The sequence below is a fragment of the Myotis yumanensis genome, unplaced genomic scaffold, assembly GCF_028538775.1.
Source record: "Myotis yumanensis isolate MYYU_CA2020_CCGP unplaced genomic scaffold, mMyoYum1.0.hap1 SCAF_4, whole genome shotgun sequence".
Taxonomy (NCBI): Eukaryota; Metazoa; Chordata; class Mammalia; order Chiroptera; family Vespertilionidae; genus Myotis; species Myotis yumanensis.
In genome coordinates, this window is record NW_027223755.1 from 76,633,068 (window position 1) to 76,641,165 (window position 8,098).

Below are 8,098 nucleotides of genomic sequence, written 5' to 3' on the forward strand. Positions count from 1 at the left end.
TGGTCTTCCATCTTAAAGACACCCTGTGCGGTGTCCTGTCTCAGGGAGTCAATTAACAAATATATATTGTGCACCTGTTCTGCCAGTAGTACCCATGTGGCATTGCCCCCGCCAGTCACTGAGTTGGGATATTCCAGTGACTTCATGTCATACACCTGCACTTGCGATGGCAGTTTGGTCAGGTGGATGATAGAACAAACATACTTAGAGCATTTACTCCTTTGGTGGCTCTTCCTTTTAGGGAACCCCAAAGTTAGTTCAAGGAAATGTGGGCTTGCCTGGAATACACCCTAGAAAGAATTGATTTATTCCCACAGTTAACCACTGCCTGACTCTTGCTCGATGATAGCGAGTAGGCATCTATTGGAGGCTCTTGTTAGTCAATAGCTATAGAGTCCTTATTGGTAAGAAAAAAGTAGCATTTCCTCCTCCCCCCCTTTCTTTTTTTAAGGATCATCTCTTCAAATTTCCATGGTACGTTTGAGTTTTCCCATTACTCCCTGAAGATAAGTAAAAGAAAAAAAATACCTATTTATTTTCTTATTCCACTATAGGAAGAGGGGAGGGGAGGGTATACTGACGCTAAAACTCATTCACATCTGCATGCCACACAATTATCACATTGGTAATAAAAAAGGGTTCCTAGATTTCCCTGACCATGGATTTTATCATAGGCATGTTCTTGTGGTATTAATCTTAGCTGCTTATTTTGAATCAGTGCACTTCTCAATTTAAAATCATAATGCATTTTAGAAGTTTCATATGTTCTGTGTACTGCAATCACAGAAGTAAAAAGACTAGGACTTCCAAGCACCAAATTTGTAAATATAAACTCAAAACGAATACTGTTACATTTTGTTAGTATACAACGAGCTTCAGTTTGGCCTCGTCATTTAGAGTTAGCGGTCCTTGTCGTAACGTTCAATGTGCAGTTGTAACCGATAGAAAGATTGACTCTGGGGAATGCCACAGAGTGCCCTAGAATTCTTAAACTTGTTGCTGAGAGTCTACCTCCCTCCCCATTGTTTTCTTTGGTGTCTTCAATTGAATCTAAACAAAAAGGACTTCTCCAGGCCTTGTTTTCATTTGTTGTGAGGACACCTGGAAGCAGACATCCTGGGCTTCCCAAGACACACCCAGCACTGACGTGGAGACCAAGGCCCGCGGGCCCTCCCCACAGAAGTGGAGCTAAGGTTAAATTTTGTAAAATAATGAATTTTCTATCATTGGGTAATGTCTTTATTATTCAAAATAAGTATTTAAGAGGTATTTTGGTCTTCAAGGCTTTATGTCATGGAAATGTACATAGATATGCAAGTGTGAATCACATGGTGTGGCTGGGTAATTGTTTATTAACTAAAGATGTTTACTGCCCTTTAAGGTCCTCTTCCAATTAGTATCCGAACACTGGGTCTGCTTATTCCAATTTAGTATTTAGTCCAGGCTTCATTATGATGTAAGCAAATAGCAATATAATTTTTTAAAGGAAAAAAATGAGACTATATTAAGTTTTCTTGATTTTAGTAAACAAAACAAAAAATGCTTTCAATGTTAAAATATCTCTTCTCCAAAGATGATAAACTTTCATCAGTATTAGCCTCCATCGCCATTTATATCATCAAAATGTATTATAGATGAATGCAATAAACTTTCTAATAGAAAAACTATAAAGTAGTGTTTATTTCTATGTTTCATTCCATTACTAATTAAAGAGAAGAAAAAAACTTACCATCTTACTGGAAAAATTAATATTTTTTCATGTGTGGACTCATAGCACTTTATATATACACAAGAGGCCCAGTGCACGTTCGGGGCCCGGGGAGGGATGTGGGAGATTGGCCATCAGGGGAGGGACCGCGGGACAGACCACAGAAGGGCTCCAGGGCGTGCCCAGCCCATATTGCTCAGTCCCAATCAGCCGGACCCCAGCAACAATCTAACCTACCAGTCAGAGTGTCTGCCCCCTGGTGGTCAGTGCAGTCATAGCGAGTGGTTGAGCAGCCTTAGCATATCATTAGCATATTATGCTTTGATTGGTTGAACTGAACGAACAACCGAACACATAGCATATTAGGCTTTTATTATATAGGATTTAAAAAACAGGTATACTTTATAATATTTAATTGCTCATGTATCTGCTTTCCCTTCAGAATTCTTGTTCTTAAAGGACAGAGGATCATATTTGGATCCCTGGAACTTAGGTCAGTGGCTGATAGGTCTTCTAGAAATAGCTCTAGGTTATCTTATATGGATTTGCTTTTTAAATCTCAGCAGCCTATTAACGTTTTCTTTTATGATTAAAACATTTCTGAAACACTCACTTTATCGCATCAAATATGAATAAAACATTTCTTCTCTTAATATCTGTTTATTTACTGAGGGCCTGAGTGCCAAGCACAGTAGGGGATGCAGGAAAATATACGACATGAGCTACTCTTGAGTCACTCATTATTATTATTTATTAGGGAAATAAAGTATCTTACTAACTGGCTTTGGGAAGTTACTTGATTTCTGCAGGCCTTGAGTTCTATATTGTTTAATGGTGGAAATAATAGTACCTATTTCAAGGACTTTTGTGAGAATTTAATAACTTTCTACATACAACGCCCTTCAGTGTCTACATGTGGTAGATAGCTGGTGTTAGCTGTGTAACAATTATGAAAAGTTAACCAATAATATGATTCAGTTTGTTATAAGTTGTGAGGCTGGTAAGTCAGAAGTGAACATTTAATGAGTATTATGAAACCTACATGTCCATATGACCACATCCTGATCTATTTTTGTACTATAAAAAAATTCCATACATATTTTATTTCTGGAGTTGTAATTGAGGAAAAAATAATATGATTTCATCTTCCAGTAATATGTTATATTCCTAAGAATTGTGAATGCTTTTAAAATGTTTGGGTGTGGGATTCTAGGGAGATGGTGCCCTGGCCTTGTATTCCCATCCTGGCAAATACAGCCGTCCAGATACAGTCAGGGCTGCCCTTAGCCACCTGAAGAGGCTCCACCCACAGTGGGACCCCAAGTCCTTGAAAGAGGTGCATATAGGGAGCAAAATGTAAATGGGAGTTGCTGGGGGGGAACTGTGGAGAGTGTCTGGGGAGAGCCAGCTGACCTGGGAGATACACAAGGAGAAAGTAAGGGAAGACTGCCTCTGCTGCATGTGTGTGCAGCAATGAGAGAGGCTACCATCTCAGGAGGGGTAGTGTCCAGGCTGGGCTAAGGTCACATTTCCCTACTTGGACTTGTGAACCAAGAGGCCTTCTGCCACTTACATCAACATTTGGCAAAGGGGATCTCTGGCTGCCCACTGAGGGGAAAACCCCTACTCTGCCGCCAATACACAGGAAAGACCAGAGAGATCCACGAAAGTGTTGAAAACCAGCACGTTGTCAACTTGAACTGGCAGAGAAAAGTCACAAACCACTCAATGGTGCCGGAAGCTGGTCCATCCTTGCTGCTTGACACAGTCGCTGCAGGGAAGAAACATCTGCACAGCATATGTTTCAAGGGACCTGGGGTATATGGCATACTGTTCTTAATTTGGTTGCTCCCCTTCTTAGCGCTATGTGTTCTAACCAAGGTCACCTCTCTGGGAAAGGTTGTTTCCCCAGGTAGAGATTTTTCCCTGGAGTTAGGGATTAACAGGACTAAGGAAGGGAATCAGTAAAACCCCTTAACTAAGTGCCAGGCGGGTAGTTAATCACTTTAACTACGAACAACCTTGGAATGGAGATAACAAACGCCCTAACCTTTGGAATAGAATGGATAGGACTAAAATCAACTGGTATAAATACAGATGTAACAGGAGACTAAAGAAAGAACCTCGCTATGCTGATCAACTGAACGCTGTCTCCGTTTCATTCCTTCTTCGCCAACTCCGTCCACACCTTTGGGAACCCCTGGACCTGCTGGGGCTGGACCCCAACACAATGGGAACATTGCAGCCCAGGTAGAAGGAAATTAGAAGCTAAACTGGAAATCCACAATAAACCTCTACTGTGGAGGTGGAGCTAATTATGTAGATAATGGAAGAAATCCTAGATAAAATATGATTAAAACTTTTCAAGGTATATTGTAGGACCAGAGGACGTTTCCTGGAACTGAAAGTAATGATTTGCCAATTAAACTCTGTGGGCTGCTTTAAGGTGGCACTCTAGTTCTCTTACTAAAATCCATGGCCTCGTCTTTGCCTTAGTTTCAGCTTGGTGATCCCGGTGGCCTGTGGGTCAGCGTTTAACCGCCAGCTGTCTGAAAAATAATTAAAGGCACTGATCTGTATGTAGCACTTTCTCATTTCCATGAGTAAGTCCTCCCACCAGGGCCCAGGTGAAGCTACAACAAGATATCACTGGATGGTTAGGGAGGGATGCTCAGTAGCACACCATTATATGGTTTCTTCACAACATAGACAGGATAACTGTAAATACCATCAAGGACATAACTAATAGTAAAAGGTAGTAAAATAATTAAAATTGGTGAATTTTAAGCACAACTTTTTAAATTATACCTTACTGAATTGTAAACATAAATACTTTAATTTTAATAATGTCTGTGCATAACAACTGACTCACAGAATTCCTAAAGTTTTCACAGTTGGCTTTCAACAAGCCCATATGAGGTGCTTCAGCACATCCCTGTGTTTGTGTAACCCTGATTTCCGATTGTCCAAGCAGGGACCATGATCTCAAGCCACTGACATTAATTCACAGAAGGAGCTCACAGTGTATTTCCTCCTGCCTTTTAGTTTTACATCCAGAAAAACTTGGCCCATTAAGTTTATACATTCACGTAAGCATTTATTTACTGAAAAAACTGTGAGCTGTGTCTTCTCAAATGTATACATTTCTGATGGACTCATTTTACCAGAAAACGATGATAGGAACTAGATTATTTCTTTCTTAAAAGATCCTCAGACTAATTTGGCCTTGAAGGAGTGCTCCTCGTTAGTGGCTTTCCCGAGAAGCATTGAATTACAGTGGTTCTCAACCTTCCTAATGCCGTGACCCTTTAATACAGTTCCTCATGTTGTGGTGACCCCCAACCATAAAATTATTTTTGTTGCTACTTCATAACTGTAATGTTGCTACTGTTATGAATCCTAATGTAAATATCTGATATGGAAGATGTATTTTCATTGTTACAAATTGAACATAATTAAAGCATAGTGATTAATCACAAAAACAATATGTAATTATATATGTGTTTTCCTATGGTCTTAAACAACCCCTGTGAAAGGGTTGTTCGACCCCCAAAGGGGTTGCACCTCACAGATTGAGAACCTCTGAATTAGAAGATGACTTCACTCAAGGGTCCTGGGCTCCTTATGCTATATACACGCTTAGCATGACGATTTATTTAGGAGTTGCCATTCAGAAAAAAATACACTTATGCACAAAGCTATTTAATGATGCCATTGCTTATCACTATACACAAAGTTCCTTAACTTTGTAATAGAACCCACTTGAGACTTTTCCCAGGATGAATGCCCAACTAACAGAGACCATTAAAAATTGATGACTATGTTATAAGAACTGGATTGACTGTTTTCTTCATAGGGTACTGGTTTGAAAAAGACTCACTTTAATATTTCTGTTCACTAAATAGCTGGGAATTGATAAAAAGCAAGTGCTTGAATTATAGCTATAATTTTTTTTAAGTCCTGAATATTATTTTGTATTGCAGGTAGATTTTATTTCTGGCAGAAAGTAAACTGCCGTTGAATCACTAGACAAAGATAATTTTAAAACACTGGAATGGAAGGCAGGTGTTTTCTTACTTGTCTGAGATGTTAAAAGAAAGCCCTGACAGCTTAAGCTCAAGGGTTGGTCTCCAGAAAATGTATTTAAAAAGTGGAGAAAATAAAGGAAAAAAAATAGGAAAAAATATGCAGAGGCTCAAAATATTGCTATTTTCCTTTGTAGAGCAAAGTATAAGATGATTGCCAATGAATTCCCTTAAACTTGGAGTGAGAAACCATGTGGCCATATTAATGATGAGAAAATTCCTTTTAGTTATTAAAAGAGTATCATTTTCCTTAGAAGGAGAACTGATTCTTCTATGAGCTCAGCACCTGATATGTAAAATGGGTCTCCATTAAGTGATCTTAATTGAATACACAAATATAAGAACATTACATACTTCTTTAAGTGCTTTAGAAACTTTAAAAGCAAGTCAGTATTAATTTACTTGAATAATAAAAAGCCACAGTGCCATTAAACAAAACCTTTAAGCATAATCTATTAAAACATTATCATGTAAGTCTATATATTACAGAATACAAGACGCATTTCCTGTTCTAAAGGCAGACTGACTTAAATGATGCAGGCCAGGACAGCCTCCCTTAGACTAATCTCATTGCCACCCAGGTGATGACTTGAAGGAAAACATTTTCTTGGGTGTTTGCATCCTGAATTATTCACTTTAAAAAAAACTGGACTCCCTACTTTATAGTCAGAGCTCTTATATTGTTAGAAATCAGTTCAGAGGCAAAGGACAAACACGTTCTCCAAGGAAAACCTCAGAGGAATCGGGGGAAACCAGCAACTGCTCTGAGAAGCAGTGGCCCTTTATCTAACGACAGAGCTGGCTGGTGTGATCAGCCAGAACCCAAATCCTCTGGTCGCAGCAGATTTCTTCCTGACATTTTTGCTCACAGCTGCTCTCAGCGTGTTGTTACTTCACGCATGCAGAAGTGGAGCATGTTGCGTGTACACAGCCATTACCGTGTTGATTAGAACAGAAGTCTGACAGCATTCCTAAGTAGGACTTAAAGACAAATGTTGATTTGCTTTCTCTCTGCTCCTCTATGGAGGACCATTTCACTCCTCTCTGAACTCCTTCCCCACTGTCCTCTCATCCCACCACATCCAGACCACACCACCTCTTCCTTTATCATGCAAAGAAGATTTTGCTACTGTATTTAAAGAATTCTGATCTCATTTTATGGTTAGTCACACAGCCATTATTTAAGTCTCCATATTTATTTATTTTATCTCCTCTCTATATACCTTGCAGCGGTTCTCAACCTGTGGGTTGCGACCCCTTTGGCGGTCGAACAGCCCTTTCACAGACAATCCTGCATATCAGATATTTACATTACAATTCACAACAGTAGCAACATTACAGTTATGAAGTAGCAACGAAAATAATTTTATGGTTGGGTCACAACATGAGGAACTGTATTTAAAGGGCCAGAAGGTTGAGAACCACTGCCTTACTGTCTTCATTATCTATTTTTTCAGAGCTATAGATGAGGCTTTTATCGGGACTACTGCAAATTCTTTCTAGGATTAAGAGAAATACACTTGACATGATATTCAAATTGATACCACTTGAGAATGAGAGAATGAACGAAGCTGCTATCAATTAGGTGCTTTGCGTGGGCAAACGTTTTCAGCTCACTTGGGTAAAAGCCAAGGAGTGCAACTGCTGGATCAATATGGCAAGTACGTTTAGTTTTGTAAGGAACTGCCAGATGGTCTCTGATGTGGGGGCGCCATGTTGCGTTGTCACCAACAATGAGTAAAAGCTCCTGTTGTTCCACATCCTCGCCAGCATTTGGTGTTGTCATTGTTCCAGATTTTGGCCACTCTGATAGCCGTGTGGTGGTATCTCATTGTTCGAATTTGAATTTCTGTAATGACATCTGACGTGGAGCATTATTTCATACGCTTCTTTGCCATCTGCGTGTCCTTTTTGATGAGGTGTCTATTAAGATCTTTGGTTCATTTTTTAATCACTTGTTTATTTTCTTGTTCAGCCTTAAAAAGTCTTTGTATATTTTGGATAACAGTCCTTTATCAGATGTCTTTTGGAAATCTTCTCTCCCTGTCTGTGCTTATCCTCACAGGCTCTTGACAGTGTCTTTCGCAGAGCAGAAGTTTCTAGTGAACCCCACCTTATTATTTTTTTCACAGCTTGTACCTTGATGATGTATCTAAAAGTCATCATCATATCCAAAACCACCTACTTTTTCCCTGTGTTATCTTCTAGAAGTTTTATAGTTTTGCATTTTACATTGAGGTCTGTGGTTCATTTTGAGTTAATTTTTGTGAAGGTTTTTTAGTTAATTTTTGTGAAGGTTTTTGTA

General features: G+C 39.2%; 1 pseudogene; it reads right to left on the minus strand.

The window, feature by feature from the left end:
* Nucleotides 1-582: 582 nt before the first annotated feature.
* Nucleotides 583-7,579, minus strand: LOC139009455 (BBSome complex member BBS5-like; annotated as a pseudogene).
* Between the last annotated feature and the right edge of the window lie 519 nt (nt 7,580-8,098).